At 40.7% G+C, this 9,984-nt stretch overlaps 1 non-coding gene across 1 annotated transcript; it reads left to right on the top strand.

The window, feature by feature from the left end:
- The first annotated feature begins 1,061 nt into the window (after nt 1-1,061).
- Nucleotides 1,062-1,144, top strand: Trnal-uaa (transfer RNA leucine (anticodon UAA)). The gene has a single exon. It is a non-coding gene; the product is annotated as a tRNA-Leu (tRNA).
- The last annotated feature ends 8,840 nt before the right edge of the window (nt 1,145-9,984 follow it).

Below are 9,984 nucleotides of genomic sequence, written 5' to 3'. Positions count from 1 at the left end.
GGTTAGTTAGTTAGTAAGTTATGGGTATTTGTTTGTTTGTTTGTTCATGTCTTTGTTCATTCGTTTGTTTGTTTATCGCCGTATCTACTTATTCATTTCGTTATTTGTTTATTCATTTATGAATCTATTTATCTATATGTACTTATTTTGTTCTGTTTGTTTTTGTTTCATGTTTTGGTGGGGCACGTCAATTCCGCTTGGCTTTCTGGGTTTAAAAGGTTTCACACACACACACACACACACACACACACACACACACACATATATATATATATATATATATATATATATATATATATATATATATATATATATATATATATGGTGTGATCCTTTCATAATGCACCAGCTGAACCAACCAACGCTCCCACTGCTTTTCACACACACGCATGCAAACACGTACGCACACACACACACACACACACACAGAGAGAGAGAGAGAGAGAGAGAGAGAGAGAGTATAGCCTAGACTGATACTGATGACCCCACAGTCTCATGCAAGTCAGTAGTATAGGGTTCAAAGATACAGGAAGACTACACGACACACACTTGCATGAAGACCCTCGAAATATGTTGCAAAACAAACTGGGATTTTAAAGTCTTTGACAAAAAAATAAATAAATAAATAAATAAAAAATGATAAACAAATATTCTCCAAAGCGGGTTGGAGTGACTGAGACGGAATAATTTGAACCCCGCATTGCTAAATCTTTTTCATAAGCGACATCAAAGATGCAGTACCCAGCACGCTTTCATTTTTTATTTAACAAGATAGTGTAAAAGGTTAAAATCCTATATGTTTGTCAACAACAACAACAAAATGGCAGTGACAAGCATAGATTTGTTTACTCTGAAAAAAAAAAAATCAAACGTCAGCTACGGATACATAAATTCAAAGATATAAGATAACGATAGTTTTGTGGGGGAAAAAAGAAAAGGGGAAAGGCAGAAATGTACTAGCTGTCTTCCTGAATATTTTTTCTTTCCTTCTGTCTTTCCATCTGCCTTTCTTTCCTTTTCGTAAAGACGATCCCATTGAAACACCACGGAAATACTTAACAAGTACGGTGGCCGAGTGGTTAAGGCGTTGGACTTAAGATCCACTGGATTTATATCCGCGTGGGTTCGAACCCCACCCGTACTAGACTTTTTTTTTTCTCTGATCAGTGCGTTCAGTTTACAGGGTGAGTGTCTGCCTTTCTTCGTTGTTTTTGATTTTGTTGTTGTTGTTGTTGTTTTGTTGTTGTTTTGTTGTTGTTGTTTTGTTGTTGTTCTGTTGGGTTTTTTTGTTGTTTTTGTTGGGTTTTTTGGGGTTTTTTATTTTTTTGGGGGGGTTGTTTGTTTTGTTTTGTTTTTTCTCTCTCTTTTTTTTAAGATCAGATGTAAATCAGCATAATATTGATCTACCCACACGCTCTCTGAAACCTTGAAACAGGTACACAAATATTTCGAGGCAATTTCCCTAAAAAAAACAACAACAGCAAACAAACAAACAACAACAAAAAACGGGTGATTTCTTTCATTAAGTAGATCACCTTGCGATTTAACAGGATTCCTCTGTTTTGTTTAGTTGTTTTGTTTGGGTTTTTTTTGTTGTTGTTTTTTTTTGGGGGGGGAGGGCGAGGGGGGCGGGGGGCAAGGTGTATTGAGAGAAAGAAGAGATGATGCACTTGCTGATGTGTTTGTACAAATAAAGTATGATTCTGTGTCGACGTCACCATGTTAACTGGTCCGTCCAGAATTTGGTTCTCTCGAAGAAACAGCAAGACGTTCCAGAAAAGGTGTAGCTGTATCATAATTTGCAGATCTTGGCGATTACAGAATTATACAGTGATTAAGCTACTAGTTGTGTAGCAGAGTCTGGCAGACGTCCTGTTTGTTTATTTCATCTAGTAATCATTCTGTTGTTTTTTGTTGATTTTTTTTTTTTTACTTTTATTTATCTATTCATTTATTCATTCATTTAATTGGGTTTGTTTTAGGGGGGTGGAGGTGTTGTGAGTACTACATGTGAGGTGATCATCATTTTATGGGAACACGTCACGGAATCAACAGATGACAGATACCGGAGGCAAGCACAATTATAATTATTTCATTGGTGGTGCGCAATGCCTGTAAACCTCTAGTAGGAATATCTTATACTGCGCATGAGGAACTAAGGCAGACCTTGCGTTCCTTGTTGGGGAAATAAACTGTGATAGCAGTAGCAGTAGTAGTATAAGATTTTTTTTTTTTAATAATAATAATAAACCAGTTATGTAAAGAAGACGAAATCGCATCATGGCTTTTTCTTCACACTGAAATCATGATCTGTTACGGTCTACAAATCCTATCTAAAAAAAAAAAAAAAAAAAAAAAAAAAAAAAAAAGTCGCACACTGCTAAACACAGGACAGTGTAATTTACAACTAAGCGTGCATAAGAAGAAGAAGAGAAGGAAAACAACAGTAACGTTAATTTAGCATGCCTACAAAATAAAAGGTCGATCTTGCAAATCAGTTTAGTTCCAGGACATAAACAATATTTCTCGGAAGAATGTTCCATGAATAATAAATTAAAATCCTACGTTTGTCCCACTGTCAATAAGCAGTTTTGGTTCTAATTTACAAGTCAATCACTAAACGCTGATCTCTCACAAATGACTGTATTGCATCAAATAATGTTCCTCCTGAAACAGTTACCTGAATGTTAACAGACAATAAATGAGAGAGAGAGAGAGAGACAGACAGACAGACAGACAGAGACAGAGACACACAGAGCCACACAGAGAAACCATTAGTTCAACCATATCGTGCATTACCAAAAAAAAAACCCAAAAAAACACCCCAAAAACAACAACAAAAACAACAAAAACAAACAAACAAAAAAAGAGAAAAAAAGACAGACAGAACTCAAAACGTTTTTCTTTTTTTTTATTCAAAGATTAATATTTTAGGCATGGCCCATTCTTCTAATCTGTCCTTCAGACACAAAGACACACAGAGACAGAGAGACTATTAGTTCAACCAATTCATGCATCACCATAAAAACAGACAGACAGACAGAGGCAGAGACACAGAGAGACTATTAGTTCAACCACATCATGCATCACAAAACAAGAGAGGCAAGGCCTTCAAGACTCACTTGTGATACACTTTTTAAAAAAATCTAATCGTTAAAATGTGTTCTGTATTTGTTATTATAAAGCTTCGGGTTAAAAAAATAAAATAAAATAAAATAAAAAGTCCTAACGGTAGATTCGAACCCCGCGTGTTCGGATGAGAAGAAACTGTGTCACCCATTACACTATCGAGGCTCCTTAACTGACGTTCAAAAATATAATATGTAAACATGCTTTTTTAAAGGGCGATAAATCGATTGCGGTATTTGCAGTGAGAACACTGTTTAAATCGTATTATTCTGGTGTATCTTGGGCATTCAAAAAATATATATAAGGGCAATTAAAAATTCTTTTTAAGTTCGCGGTAAAGGAGACGTGGTTATCACCGCAATCACACTGCAATATTTAGCCGTTTTCTCTGGATCTAGATAGATGTACACGTTCAGTTACACCCGGTTGACACGGTCGATTCAATTTCTCTTTTATGTTTTCATTGTTTTAAAGTTGATATGAAAATTGAGTATTTTGTTAAACTAATAACATGTAGAGCCAAGTACAAGTACTTCTAAACGTCGTATGAAATGAAAAGGACTTCATTTTGAGAAAAGTCAAGACTGGAAATTTTTGCGTTTCATCAATTCAAGGGTATTAACTCTCATGGTTTATTATTTTTAACTGTGAATTCCGACTGATTCTATGGATATTTTTATGGCAGTTTGGGGCATAATCCAGTAAGTGATAAGGTGTTCACAGATCTTTCTCTGAATAAACATTTAACGGTCTCCTTCTCCAACTTTCCATCACATGTTATCGTGTATTGTCGATTGAATATAGCATTGAACGGGCAGGTCAACAACTTGAAACAAAATGGCATCGTTCGCGTTCGCGAAGAATATTAAATGTTTTAAACAAGATGACTGGAAAGAATTGAATTTTTCCTGTTTTTATGCCAAATTTGGTGTCAACTGACAAAGTATTTGCAGAGAAAATGGCAATGTTAAAGTTTACCACGACACACACACACACACACACACACACACACACACACACAGACAACTGAACACCGGGTTAAAACATAGACTCACTTTGTTTACACAAGTGAGTAAAAAAAAAAACCCAAAACAAACCAAAAACAAAACAAAAACAAAAAAAACCCAGACAGACAGAGACTGAGACACAAAGACACACAGAGACAGACTATTAGTTCAACCGGTTCATGCATCACAAAAAAAAAAAAAAAAAAAAAAAAAGACAGACACAGAGACAGACTATTACTTCAACCAGTTCATGCATCACAAAAACAACAACAACAACAACAGACAGACAAACACAGACACAGAGAGAGACTATTCCTTCAACCAGATCATGCATCACCAACAACAAAAAAGCCAAAAAAAAATCAACAACAAAAAAACAGGCATGCAGACGACCCGGACAGTAAAACAGAGCAGTTTTCACCTTTACGACACGTCTGGAGCCATACTTGTATGACACTTTGTCACCGTTGTCCTGCCTCATCCCTCCGTCTGCATCCTTCCACCCCTACTAGACCCCCTCTCCTCCCCATCCCCTTTCACACACACACACACACACACACACACCGCCTCCTGCCCCCTCTCCCTCCCTCCCTCCCTTCCTTCTGACTTATGACCCAGGCGGCCACAAACTGAACAGACAGACAGTGACACACACTACTACCACTACGACTACTTCCGTTCGTTCTTACCATGCTCGCGTCCCCCTGAGTGGTGAAAATACGCAAATGGTAGTCATGGCAACGGGAGTGAGAGAGAGTTCAACAGGGGGAGGTGATTTAAGTAAAATTCGCGAAAAAGAGTTGGGTTTTTCTTGTTGTTGTTGTTGTTGTTTTCTTGAAGTGCATTTTTATATTCTTGTGGCATGTTTACAGCGCAAACGAAACGAAAAAGGCGAAATCGTCAATGACTCACGCGTGATTTCTACTGAATTGACCAAACCCTTTAAAGGCAGAAATTGGGGCGTCATTCGAATTCTCTCTGAGAATAATTATGTAAACTTTTCTTCTAGCTGCAATCAGTCGAATTTTCTCTGCCATGTCTGTTTCAATTTGAACTTGGCTGAGAATATCTTATGATTTTTTGACTCACTTGTGTAAACAAAGTGAGTCTATGTTTTAACTCGGTGTTCGGTTGTCTGTGTGTGTGTGTGTGTGTGTGTGTGTGTCTGTCTGTCTGTCTGTCTGTGTGTCTGACATTGTGTGTCTGACACAACAGCAAGAGCAGTCATTATTATCATTTTTTTGTTCAAACATGGAAGTTTTATTTATTTTGCAAACGTTTTGGTGCAGATAGTAAAAAAGGGGAAATTCTCTGTAATTAATGCTAGGGGACATAATTTGCCACAAGTGAGTCTTGAAGGCCTTGCCTCTCTTGTTTTCTGTGGTGTTGGCCAAAAGCTTAACTTGTTCGACGTTTCATCATGGGCGTGGTGACTACAAGAAATTGAAAACCACGTGTGTGTACCATCTCACATTAAAAGCGTGTGAGTCGCAACTTTCGGCAAGCTACTGAACAAATACCTGGCGATAGTTTATACTTCCTAGACTCCTTTGATTTGAATCAGTCGTGTGTTTTGTTGTTTTGTGATTGGTTCAGTCTGTACGAAAATGCAATTTCCAAGCTTTCAAACAGTGTTCAAACAACCGTGTGCGTACCCCCAGTCTTTGACAAAAATTATTAAATGCACAGTGCATACTTGAAGTGGAGTGAAATTTCGTTTAATGTCTCGTCAAGCACATACTGGTGATTCTAGACATTTTTGTCAAAGAATTAACTTTCTTATTTGAATGCTACCGTGTAAAAGGTAGGGGAGGAGGTGTGGTGGGGGTGAACGGTAAGTCAGGCGAAACCGGGTAGAGGTAAGACGGAATAGCACTGGTTTCAATTTCGAGTTAATTGCGAAGTGTAAAATTCTCGTCGGAGTGCACCTCTCGTTCCGAAAGCTCGCCGGAACAATGTCTGAGAACTAGCCATGAGCACTGTTCGACACACAAATTAATGGTTGCCTTGTTGAAGCACACCCCTATGAACACATCACACTGCACGAATCGTCGAATACCCCGGCGTTCACCAAAACAACAGAAATGTATCATCATTAATTTTATACTTACTTCAAAATCAGAGGAGAAGACGATTGAATGAGAGCGGGAAGAGGGGTATGAGGAGGAGGAGGAGAAGGAGGAGGAGGAAAGGAATGTTTTTCGTCGAATATGTTGTTCATCTTTTTTTTTCTTTTTTTTTTCTTTTTTTTTTTTTAAGCCTACAAGGGAAACGGAAGCAGGTTACAAGACCAAGACACTGTAGTCAACAGAGCAGTTTACACCTTTACGACACGTCTGGAGCCACGTAGTGTGACACATTGACACGTTCCTGCTGTTTCCAACATCTGCCCCGGACCCCCCCCCCCTTCCCCCCCCCCCCCCCCCCCCCCCCCCCCCCCCCCCCCCCGCACCCCCCTCCCTGCTTACTCCTCCTCCATCCGACCCACCTCTTCCCTCCCTCGCTGGTGACTTTCGTTGTATTGTATTGTATTGTATTGTATTGTATTTCTCTTTTTGTCACAACAGATTTCTCTGTGTGAAATTCGGGCTGCTCTCCCCAAGGAGAGCGCGTCGCTATACTACAGCACCACCCCTTTTTTTTCTTTTCTTTTTTTTTCTGCGTGCAGTTTTATTTGTTTTTCCTATCGAAGTGGATTTTTTTCTACAGAATTTTGCTAGGAACAACCCTTTTGTTGCCATGGGTTCTTTTACGTGCGCTAAGTGCATATCTGTACACGGGACCTCGGTTTATCGTCTCATCCGAATGACTAGCGTCCAGACCACTGCTCAAGGTCTAGTGGAGGGGGAGAAAATATCGGCGGCTGAGCCGTGATTCGAACCAGCGCGCTCAGATTCTCTCGCTTCCTAGGCGGAGTAGGAGAGTTGGAACAGAGGTTATCGGGATAAAATGTCTCTCTTTCTTTCTTTTCTTCCCTCCTTCTTTCCTTTCTTTTCTGAATGACAGTCAGTCAGTCAACTACCTGTTTTCTTTTCCTTTGGCTTTCTTTCTTTCTTTCCTTCCCTTCTTCTTTCCTTCCTTTCTTTCTTCCTTTCTTGTTCCTGCCATTTTCTCCCAACCTTTCTTTTCTGAATGACAGTAAGTCAGCTAACCTTTTCTTTTCTTTTGGACTGTTTTCTTTCTCTCTTTTTTTTTCTTTCTTTCTTTCTTTCTTTCTTGTTCCTGTCATTTTTTCCTCCTTCCTTTCTTTTCTGAATGACAGTCAGTCAACTACCTGTTTTCTTTTTCTTTGGCTTTCTTTCTTTCTTTCCTTCCCTTCTTCTTTCCTTCCTTCCTTTCTTTCTTTCTTATTCCTGTCATTTTTTTCTCTCCTTCCTTTCTTTCCTGAATGACAATCAGTCAGTAAACTGCCTGTTTTCCTTTTCTTTAGACTTTCTTTCTCTTCTTTCTTTCCTTTTTTCTTTCTTTTTTCTGATCCTGCAAACTGCATAGACAATGATCACGCACGCAGCTTTTACCAGGGCAATAAATACGAGGAGTGTGAATCTCACACTGGTTTCATGAATCGGCGAACGGGGAAAAAGAGGGGTGGTGAAAGTTATAAAGGTGGGTGCGTCCCCCTCACTCTTTTTCTTCTTTTTTTTTTTCTTTTTTTTTGTGTTTATGTTTTTTCTTCTTTCTTTTTTTCAAACTTGAATTTGATACAAGGACACGGTAACAATCTAGACTGACTATCAACTACCAGGACAGTTAACAGAACAGTTTACACATTCGCGACACATCCATAGCCAGGAAGTGTGACACTTTTGACACCTTCCTATTGGTGTTGCTTTCGTCTATGCTCTCCACACACACACACACCCCAACCCACCCTCTCTCCCCTCTTCCTCCCCCCCTCCCCCCACTCTCCCCCCTACAGGGTGTGACAAAGAACAAAGGATACCCATTGTTTCTGCTTCCGTTCCTACCCACCACAGCACCCGAACGGTATGGGAAAGTTGGGTGGATGGGGAGCAAAGGAGAGGTGTGTTGGAGGTGTGTATGACTAGAAGGGGGCGGGTGGGGGGGGGGGCGGACTAAGGAGGGGGAGATATGACTATAACCATTATATGCTTATGATTAAAGAATGCATGTCAAGAATTTAGTCAGAAATAGAGAAAGTTCACTGTCAAAGGGTGAGCAAAACAATAACGAATAAAGTGAAACAAACAAACAAAAGAAAAAAAAAGAAATAAAACAAAACCGGGCTAACGACATACCTAACCTGTATACTTAGGCCCACTATCTAATCAAATACCTTATCAACGATTCGAACTGTTTAAAAGTACATGTATCAATGTATATAGTATGTCAATGTATGTGATTCTATGCAGCACTGCTTTGTACACCGAAATAAATAAATAAATAAGTAAATAAACAGTTAAACAAATAGATAAATCGAGGCCGAATGAATCAACCAATGTTCTTGTTCTACATTATCCAGTCCTTTTTTTTTTTTTTTTTTTTTTTTTGCGGTGGGGGAAGGTTGGGGAGGGGGGGGGGGTCCAGTCCAATAATGAATGGTCATTTCCAAGCTTCAGAAAAAAAAAGAAGGTTGTCATAGGAACTGTACTTTTAGAACCCTTTCTTAACCTTTAAAAGGACATGTGTATGATATCTGTACATTGTTCAAAACTGGTGGTAGAAGAAGACCAAACATGTATATGAACGGAATCAATTTTTCTTTTCACTTTTATTTTTGGCGGGGATGGGGTGGGGGGCGGGGGCGGGGGGAGTGGGACGGGGTGCTGGGGCGGAAGGGGGGTGGCGTGAGGATTGTGGGGGGATAGGGGGGGGGTTGAGGGAGAAGAATTGTGGGAGAGTGTAAGGGAAAGTGGAGGAAGGATAAGAGGGCCGGCCGGCCTTAGCAGAGGGTACACAGAGACAGGCAACCAGTATACACACTTTATTCCAGGCCCAGGCTGAAATCACGTCGCAGAAATGTGTGTTAACACATTGATTGTCACTTTCCTGCTACAGTCGGTCGTCTGTTACCAAGCACTGACTTATGTGACTGGGGAGGGGGCGGAGGGGGAGGGGGAGGAAGGGGGAGGGAGAGGGTGTTAGGAGGAAGAGGTATTGTGTGTGTGTATGCATGCGTGTGTGTGTGTGTGTGTGTGTGTGTGTGTGTGTGTGTGTGTGTGTGTGTGTGTGTGTGTGTGTGTGTGTGTGTGTGTGTGTGCATGCCGCCCCAAACCCGGCAGATTCCACATGAAGCCATTTCTCCCCTTGATAAATGGCCACATCAAATTGACTGCAGGAAGAAGAAGATGAGGAGACGCTAGGCCCCTAGACACTTGTCTCACACACACACACACACACACACACACACACACACACACACACACAAACTGGCTACGACTAAGAAGAGGTAAATGGCCAAAACACTCATTGCCAGTGGGGGTAAAGGGGGTTCTGATAACCCTCTCTCCAATGTTCGCGTTTTAAAGTGTCTGCGCCCAGCAGGGCTGGCACCAAGGGGCAATAACTCTTCCCCGCCTGGGGGCGCTGTCAATATGGTGGCGGCGCATGAGCAGAAACGTTGAGAGGAGAAAGAAGCCTTGGGGACTGGGCTGGGTGGGGGGTGGGGGTGGGAGGGTGGGGGGGGGGGTGGGAGGGGAAGGGGGGAGGTGGGGTGCCGGGTAGGGGGTGTGGAGGGGATGTAACGAGTGGAGATTTTTTTTAAATTTTTTTTTAAAGAGGGATGAGGTCAGAGGGATACAGAAGGCGAGTGTTACGTTTGGAAGTATAATCTTTTCCTATATACTTATCTCAGTCCCATTTTCAATAATTTGGCCTCTGTGTGTGT

The sequence above is a fragment of the Babylonia areolata genome, chromosome 12, assembly GCF_041734735.1.
Source record: "Babylonia areolata isolate BAREFJ2019XMU chromosome 12, ASM4173473v1, whole genome shotgun sequence".
Lineage (NCBI taxonomy): Eukaryota > Metazoa > Mollusca > Gastropoda > Neogastropoda > Buccinidae > Babylonia > Babylonia areolata.
This window is presented reverse-complemented; position numbering and strand designations above follow the sequence as displayed.